We start from the raw sequence: 9,850 nt of genomic DNA, 5'->3' as shown, positions 1-9,850 counted from the left end.
TCTGTATTCCACTAACTTATTATTATCTGGTTTCCACTTGACAAGAAATCTAGTTCCAAGACTGGATACAGTCTTGAGATACAGAAATATTTCTGAGAGCAGAAAAAAATGACCAACATAGATGTGGTTGGGTGGATTAGAGACCTGATGCAAAGTTCTTCATCCAATTCCATGATCATCTTAATTCATGACCATACAATACCTGCCTCTCTAGCCCTAGTTACCACTGTACCCATATGTGCCTAAAACATCTTTTTTTTTTACTTTTGCAGAGCAAACCTAATTTCTTTTTACATCAAGATGAAACACATAGGTCATTCCTAATTAGAATTCTTCTCACCAGATTCAGGTTTAGTTCACAATTTGTCTCAACACAATTTCTTTTCTTGTGTGGGGGGGATAGGACATATTTCTCCCTACTTGTGACTCCCACTCCCAGGTCCTCTTTCTTTGAACTTCTCAGGCACTTAGGCTATGTATGGTATAAGTAAGTCTTTTAGTGAAAGTCATAAATACATTTTGGAATCGCCATATAGAAAATAACAACTGTCACTTATATATTTTTCCTTTAAAAATTCACATTATAGTAACATAGAAAATTTAATCATTTACTCTAATCTGTATTCAGTAATATGAAAAGCATAAAGCACTATAAGCTCAGACAGAGAACAGCTAATTTCTGAGGAAAGACATTTAAACTTTGATGTACCTAATGTTGTCAGTCCAGGAACACTTGGAATAAAGCATCAAGAGCTTCTTTACATTAGAAGTAGCTGATAACTTACAAAGAATGTTCATCAAAATGAATCTGGCAACAGCTATATATGCTGAAATCTAGGGCACTGGGACAAATAGCCAGTCAAAGTAATGGTGATATTGTAAGAAGATGAGAAAGGAATTCAGGAGCTATGCTATTGTTATATTTGACAGGGTTTGGGTTATGATTGTGATGATTTTTTTCCTTAAGAGCAACATTTTCATAATCTGTTACCATTTTAATATTTTGAGGGAAGGGGACTGCACGAAATATGAGTGATTATCTCTAAGGGACTCATTAAAACTATTTTTGATTCAATTTTGACTTAATGGTCTCCAAAAAGAACCAGAAATATTCTGCTAGGTCTTTATTTGGGGTGTATACTGGAAGATATCTTTGGTATGCAAGAAAAGTTTCTTGTTCTCTTGGGCTTAATTCTAGCTAACCTGTGTATCAAAAGTAATCAAACCTAAAAACAGGAAGGAAGATAATGGTGATAAATATGTATCTGTGCATGCACATATAAGCACACACATTGAATGATGATCTTTTAGTTGCTAGTAAAGTGTGTGTGGAACTTATCAAGGGCCTCCCATTTGGCCCCTTCTGATTGTGTTTGAGCCTGGAGTCAGTTGGACATTCCATGGGGTGAGTGCTGATCCTTCAGGGTCATAAGATATCTCCTTTGAGCTTTCTATTTATCGGGTCTTGTGGATTCCAGGAGAAAATGGGAAGACGAAGCCATCTTTCCCTCAGACTTCTCTCTGGTCTTAGGGAATTGTGCTGATGTACCTTTGTATTAGACTCAAACAGAATATTTTAAAAGGAATTAAAGAAGTTTATCTGAGGTTTTGGCCAGAATCAATCCTACTTCCATTTTCAAAAATCATTACTGTATTTCCTATAATTCAATCTTCTTGTCTCCCTCACAAATTCCTGTTGCTGATTTTTTTTAAAAAAATCACTACTGCCTTTGTCAGACATTTAACTATCTATGATCCATACCATCTGCTGCATATTTTTCATTTTTATTTTAGGATTTTAATGAAGTTTTTATTTGTTCATTTCATATTTCATACTAACCATTATGGTTAGGACTCAGCTTAAATTTCCTCAAGCCATCTGGAAGAGGATTGGATCAATCTCATGTATATTGCTAATTTTGGAACTGAATCAGATTTTTTTGTAGATTTTTACAGATTTTCTTCATTGATCTAGATAGAATGTCCTTGCCCACTGCTTCAATTTCAATCACAATGTGGTCCTTCTTATCTACCAAATACTAATGATTTTATTGACCTTGAGATTTTTGGGTGAGCATAGTTAAAAAAAAAAAGTGGAGTGGAGAAATGGGCAGAAAGAGATAACCTGGTTGGAAAAAATATCAAATATAGATCCGTAAATTATTAACACTGTTTTCTCCTATCTCTCTTTAAAAATTCTTTTAGAAATGTTTTCTTTTGAATCTGGCTGTTTTTTGCAACTCTCTTCTAAAAAGTAGTATCAGCTCTGCTAGAGTTGAGATTATATATTTTAATATGGCTGGTGTTTGGCACATAAGTGCTCAATAAATAGTGATAAATCAGTGAATGAACTTATCTGATTAACTTCTATTATGGTCCAGTTATAGGAGCCTTTGTAATCCTACAAAGAACTGGCTAGGAGGGCCCGACAAGTACTTTTCTTCATAAGGTAAAGGTCAAGTCTTATATTTAATATTTTTGCTCTTCCTGTTTTTTTAATTTCTATATAACTAAATACTAGAAGGGATATTTTATTTCTATATGAAAAGATTCTATAGGAACACAGATTTTATTTTTTATTTCTCTTTCTAGTGAAATATCTCCGCTGGGAAGGAAGGTAGAGGGTGCTGCAGAGGAAGCCAGATGGAGGAGCAAAGCACATGGGGCCTGGGCTAAACAGAAAGGTTTGAATGCTGGATTCATCTCTTTTCCATGAGGCCCTGGAACATAATACTAAATGGGTAGAATGCGGATATTAATGACAAACAAAGGAGATAACTTTGAGTGTCATAACAAGGCTTCCAAGGCCTGCCTGATATGATTTCAGCTGTCCAGCCAGTCTTATTTTATCCATACTACCTATTATTTTAGTTCTTCAAATGCTCCTGGCAACCCACTATGGGATCTTTGCACATGCAAGTATCTCTGTCTTTTCCAGCTTCTCAGCCAACAAGTTTCTATTCTTATCTCAAAGTTCGGTCAAAACAATACTTCCTCAAGTAAATATTCCCTGATCTTCCTTAAAAGGGTCACTATACATTTCATGTCCTCCCCAAAATTTTTTAAATAATAATTGTGTATTTAAACCCTATTCACTTTACCTTTTCTACCCAAGAGAATTCAAGCTCTGTGAGGGCAAATATCTTATCTATTTACTCATCTCTATATCATCATGTCGATTTTACTTATTTGTTAAATGTTTTCAGTGTTAAGCACAGTGCTGGGCATAAAGCAGCTTAATAAATGAATGTTGAATGAGTAAATGCATAAATTAAAAAGTAAGTAAAAAAAACAAAACATGAACTAGATGCACATTAGGAAATGAACATGTTATTTTCTTTATAATTCTGCTCTCATCCCTCACATTCCCACCCCAAATCTGGTTGCTTTATTTTCTAGAGCTTTTTATGGGAGTGTAAGACAAATGAAAAGCATTCATAATTTTATTGAGAGCCTCATGATCTTTATATGACTAAAAATGTCTCCTTTTGTCCATTTCCCCCAGTTCGAGATTTTCAAATCTCATCTGTACCAGAATTTCTGGTGAAGCTTTTTAAAATTGCAGACAAAATTTCAATCAGTATAGATGGACTCTGCATATTGCAATTGCAAATGTCTTCTAGATAATTCTAATGTGGTCAGGATAGAAAGGCATTGCTGTAGGTAAAGAATTATTTTGAAAAAAAAAATCATTAAAATTTTAGGGGCCGGGCGGTGGCGCAAGAGGTAAGGTGCCTGCCTTGCCTGCGGTAGCCTTGGACAGACCGCGGTTTGATCCCCCGGTGTCCCATATGGTCCCCCAAGCCAGGAGCAACTTCTGAGCACATAGCCAGGAGTAACCCCTGAGCGTCAACGGGTGTGGCCCAAAAACCAAAAAAAAAAAAGAAAAAAAAATCATTAAAATTCAAGATTCATTTTGTTTGTATTAAACATTGCATGCCTGTTGGAGAAGTTGAGATCCTTCAGCATTGATTGACCAGCACGTTTTGTACTGATTAATCTGACAGGCCTTCAGAGAAGGGGATAGGAAGTGGGAATAATCCTCACAAAGGTAAATGTCTTTAATGTGTAGAGCCCTCGGCCCAATGAGTGGGAGTCCTACAAAAACAAACCTTATCTTCTTCCCGGTATTGCCAGTGTGTAAGCTTTTTCAAACACACCGAGATTCTTGAGCTTCTTGTTATTATATACATGGATTGAATCACACTCAGCCCATGTCGTAGAGGTGACTTTTCTTAGATGAAGGAGTGTTGGAAGTGTGAGGAAGTTCTAGTGTGGGAACAGCTTCAGGAATATTGTCCTTGGAAGGTGCCAGAGAAGGGGAGCAATTAGATGTTCTGAAGGACGGGATTTTAAAAGTTAGCTGGCAAAGATGGGCAAAGGCAAGTAAGCTTTGTTGTCCTAGAGTGAATGCATAGTCTTTTTGAAAAAGGAAAAAGTAGAAAAGGAATAGAGTATAACTTGGGGCACAAAAACTCTCTGAAGTGGCAGAAATGGTAAATCTTAAGAATTCTGTGAAAGCTTTGGGAAACTATGGCCTATAGGTCAAACCTTGCCTATTGACAGTTTTTGTGCAATGTTTTGTACAAAACTTGAATGTATTTTTTTATGCTTTCAAGGTTGAAAAAAATAAAAGTATGACCCTTAAAATGAACATGAAGCTCAAGTACCCGCATTTGCAATTAAAATGTTACTGGAACAGAGCCACGCTCATTCATTCTCTGTTGCCTTGACTGCTTTTGTTCTACAAGAGCAAAGTCTAATACTTAAGACAGAAATAGGAAGGCTAAAATATTGTCAATCTAACCCTTTGCAGAAAGAGTTTCTTGGGTCCTCTGTTAAATAATTTGAGACTATCTGTAAAGGCAAAATGTGGTTGGAAAAGAAGAGTGAAAGACCAGTAAAAGAAACATTAAAGACTTCCTTGTGAGAGGAGCATCAATGATCTAGAAAAACAAGTAAAAAACTCAAACCTTTTTGTTTGTTTGTTTGGGGACCACACTCAGCAGCACTAGGGTTACTCCTGACTTTCCATTCAGAAATCACTTCTGGTAGGCTTGGGGACCATATGGGATGCCAGGGATCGAACCTTGGTATGTGCAAGAAAATCGCCCTACTGACTATGACTCTGGTCCCCAAAAACTCAAAATTTTTTAAATTTTTATTGAGACCAATGTGAATTACAAGTCTATCAGTTATATTTAAGGTACATAGTGACAGTGAATTAGGGCTATTTCCACCACCAGTGTCAAGCTCTCTCTGCCCTTGTTCTCAGCATGCTTTCCTTAATTCCACCCTTAGCTCCCTGGACTTCCAGCATAACAGATCCATTTTGTGTATATCTTGTTGTAGTTTGGGTCTCTTTATTCTAAGGCCATTGACTTTGGGTTTGGGTTGGGTGTTTAGGTCTGATCATTTTTTATTTTATTTCCACTCAATGTTCATGAGATTGTTTGCCCCTGGTACCTACCATACACTTTTTTTTCTTCTTAATTTATGAGGCAGAACAAGATGATTAATGTTCTATGGGTCTGTTAAAGATCAAAAAAAAAAAAAAAAAAAAGAGGAGCCTCTGTCAAGAAGCCATGAATATAAACTTAAAAGAAGGAAAGAGAAAGAAAAAAACAAAACAGAAGGAAAAAATGGAAGGGGGGACTGGATTGGTATGGCAAGCTTGCTTTTTTTTTTTAATAGGTACAGTAAGGATTGGGAAAATTAGAAAGGAAATTCTTTTGGCCTAAGAAATACAGGGTTTTTCCACCCTTGAAGCATAGTCATGGGCTCAACTACAGGCTCCAGCCATGTTTATTGTCGGACCTCGAGGTCTATTTATGTTGCCAGAGTCAAAACTCAAATCTTAAAATATTAATATATGACAATTCTTTACTAAGTATCATTTAATTTTCTCAGTTATCCTTAGATAGAGTCTGGTATTCAGCAAAGCAAGTTGCACATGCAAATTTAGGTACATGGAAGAAGATTTAATAAGCAGACCATTTACATAGTGAGAGAAGGGGATTAAGCTTGATAAGAAGCAGAGCAGTATAACAGGACTAGAAATGGAAGAGCTGTTACCACATCTAGGACTGGAAAGTGGAGGGAAAGGGGGCATTTCCAGAATCTAGAAAAGCTTCTTTGAGAGATTCAGTGGCTTTCAGTGGAAGGACATATTTATTGGATAGAGTCCTTAGGGAGTGGCAAACCATCAGTACCCTCCTTTTACTCTCTTACTTTTCTATCATATGAATGGCCTGTTGAGGACTTTCACTGTGAGCTGTCTACTGGGTAGAAAGGAGAGTGAAGAGTATATTGCAGGCATTGGAAACAGCCACACAGGTGTCACTGGTGTCCTAAGTGGACTCCTTGCTAATAACTTTATAAATGATGAAAATTGGATTATCGGGTTAAATGGAATCTCTGAATAGGCTCAGATAAACCCAGATACTCTGATTCTAAGACCTATTTACTTAGCTTATATTATTCTGTATATAGACTGAAGGGCCCTTCATAGATAATAGCCAGCTTTCTTCTATCCTAACACAGGAATGAACTTCACATCCACCTTTTGAGGTGGCCCTTTTGCCACTTCTTGAGTATATGCCTGCTTATGGGCCAACTACAGTCTTGTAGTCATTTCCTCCTCCATTAAAAATGTTTTCTGTGATTGGAAATTCTCCATTAGGTTGAATAGACCCAGTAGATCACACTTATATAGACTCTTAAGCATTTACATATGTGATTTTTTGGGATAACATAGGAAATTCAAGTTTTGCATTTTTGTCTCTCTCATTTTTTTTTCTTTAGAAAACCTCCATGATGTTTTCCTTTCTGTGAACCTCTTGGTGTCCCTTTTGAAATAAAAATATTATTTTTATTTGTACTGTTTTGTTTTTAAAAAGCCATCTCTTCACATCTATTATGTGAGGAGGCAGTTCATCTTTCAAAGCTGTGCCTTTTATCAAAAGCAATTTGAGCCATAGGTTGTTCTTTTTTTTTAAAATTGTGCTCTTACCAGAGAGATAGTATAGTGAGTAAGGCTGGTCTTGCATATGTCAAATCAGATTCCATCCCCAGTACTAGATATGGTCCCTCTGTTTTTTAGGAGTGATCCATGAGCACAGAGTCAGGAGGAAGTCCTGAGTACTGCTAGGTATGGCTCAAAATACAAAAATATGTAAAATAAAATTGGGCTCTTAAAAGTTTTAGAAGGTATTTTTATCAGGCTTTTTGGTAGTCATGTAGTCTTGTGTGAAGCAGTGAAAGTGATGGTGGCTTGGGAGGCATCTGGACAGCTGGGCACTTTATCCTGTGTGTGTTCCTAAAAGAAGGCCCATTTCTTGCATGATGCTGTGGGAAGGTGAGCTCACCATTATTCTACCCTGACTGAGGTAGTGTAGAATGCCTCAAATAGGGTTCCTCTAACCTCCTGGTGCTTACCAGTCTTTATTTACCACAGAACATAAGATGATGCTCCCCCAACCATTTCTCAATCACACTCCAAAAAGATAAGGTCTGCAAAATTGGGGTGATGAGTGCTTATGGGGGAGTCATGCCCAGCTTATCTTTACAAAGGTGGAAATGGCTTGTGACCTGCTGTGGCTGCTGTGGGGCTGAGGGAGGGCAAGATGTGTTTTTTTATAAAATAAGTTTGGGACTTGGTGAAACTTTAGACTATGATAGTGATAATAATCATAACAAATGCAAAATATTATTGAGTGTTTCATTCTTGGTATGTTAGGAATGTGTTTCATGACCTATTTCAGTTCAATGAAATATTTTTATTTTATTTTATATTTTGGTTTTTGGGACACACCCGGCTATGCTCAGTGCTTACTCCTACCTTTGCTCTCAGGAACCACACTCGGCAGCCTTAGAAGACTGTATGAGTGCCGGGGATTAAACATAGATGAGCTGTATGTAAGGCAAGTGCTCTAGCTGCTGTACTATCATTTTGGCCTGATTTTTAAAAATATTTTGTTATTTTTTCCCGAGTAATATATAGGGTTAAATCCAGAGATATTGGATTTGAAAAACAGCTTATATTAAAATAGTCAATGGAAATTTAGACATAGAAAATCCCAATTTCTTATTCTATATTTTTCATGGTTATGAGGTATACATAGCTAAAATTATAATCTTCCTTTGACTGTCATGCACAGGTCATCAACAGATACATATAATTCTACCCATTTTGTAAATACTAATTCTGGATTTCAAGCACATCGCTCAAAAAATGTAATTTATCCTTATTTCTGATTTAATATTTTTAAGTTACAGTATCAAAATACAATATATTTAAACATTCTAAACTTATGTCACAAGAGTAAGCCATCATTTTTGGTTCATAATTGCAAATCTTTATTTTTTAACAGATCAAGTCTTTTGATTTTATTCTTCAAAAATGTTCAGTCTCCTGTGGCCAGAGCAGTGGTGCAGTGGTAGGGAATTTGCCTTACATGCAGCTGACCTAGGACAGACCGCGGTTTGATCCCCAGTGGCCCATATGGTCCACCAAGTCAGGAGCGATTTCTGAGCACATATCCAGGAGTAATCCCTAAACATCACCTGGTGTGCCCCCGCCCTCCAAAAAAGAAAAGTTCAGTCTTTTCAATTTTGCTTTCTGACTCCGTGCTTGTGCTTTCAACAGTATAACAACAATTTTTTGTTCCTCATTAAGGAAAGCACGCTTGATCCTGTCTTGGGCACGCTTAGTGCACATGGCACCATAGACCCTGCTGGCAATTTTCTTTGTTTTAAATAGTCTTTTCAGAACTTTAGGTCTCACAGCATGAACTTCTCGAAGTCGGGCAGGGCACACATCACATGCAGACTTGGGCACCTTCCCAACCATTTTGGTGTAAAGATAAGCAATTCTATTTTCAGGAGTTTGGGACAGATTAGTTTTTATTGGAGGCTGTATTGTAGGAGAGCCTATGATGGTATGTCAAACACTGTATCATTTTGAAGGCCTCTAAGACACCATCCCAGAAGATGAAATAGGAAATGCTCATAATTATAAATCTTTTTCATATTTAGGTTTACAGATATCAATTGGAGTTATCAATAGAATTTTTGGTTTTGGATAATCTGTTTTCTCATATTCCTCTTTCTTTTTCTTTCTTTCTTTCTTTCTTTCTTTCTTTCTTTCTTTCTTTCTTTCTTTCTTTCTTTCTTTCTTTCTTTCTTTCTTTCTTTCTTTCTTTCTTTCTTTCTTTCTTTCTTTCTTTCTTTCTTTCTTTCTTTCTTTCTTTCTTTCTTTCTTCTTTCTTTTTCTTTCTTTCTTTCTTTCTTTTTTTCTTTCTTTCTTACTTTCTTTCTTTCTTTCTTTCTTCTTTTCTTTCTTTTCTTTCTTTTTTTTTGGTTTTTGGGTCATACTCAGCAGCGCTCAGGGGTTACTCCTGGCTCTATGTTCAGAAATCACTCCTGGCAGGCTCAGGGGACCATATGGGATGCTGGGATTCGAACCACTGACCTTCTCTATGCAAAGTAAATGCCTTACCTCCATGCTATATCTCTAGCCACATGTTCCTCTTTCTATATAGTCTTTCTTATTCACTTATGACCCAAGGACATTTTGATGATAAAAGAATAGTGTCACATATTTTAACATAGTAGTTCAAATTATCATAAAAAGATGTGTTAAAATTCTTAGTGACTCATTTAGCACTTTATATCTGCTTTTTTGTCTTTGTAAATACAGTGTCATTCATTCTGAAATTTGAAAATGTTCATTTAAGCTATCTTCATCTGAAACACATTAAGACTGTACTTATATAAATTTTTATTTAATCTTTTGATTTTTTAAAACAATTGTGGAATATCTTCTTTATAAATCTCTTTACTTGGACCA

At 36.3% G+C, this 9,850-nt stretch overlaps 1 pseudogene; it reads right to left on the bottom strand.

The window, feature by feature from the left end:
* Positions 1–4,207: 4,207 nt before the first annotated feature.
* Positions 4,208–8,960, bottom strand: LOC126001859 (60S ribosomal protein L34-like; annotated as a pseudogene).
* Positions 8,961–9,850: the final 890 nt, after the last annotated feature.

The sequence above is a fragment of the Suncus etruscus genome, chromosome 2 (assembly GCF_024139225.1).
Source record: "Suncus etruscus isolate mSunEtr1 chromosome 2, mSunEtr1.pri.cur, whole genome shotgun sequence".
Lineage (NCBI taxonomy): Eukaryota > Metazoa > Chordata > Mammalia > Eulipotyphla > Soricidae > Suncus > Suncus etruscus.
Note: the sequence above shows the minus strand (reverse complement) of the source record. Positions and strands in the feature narration are given on the sequence as shown.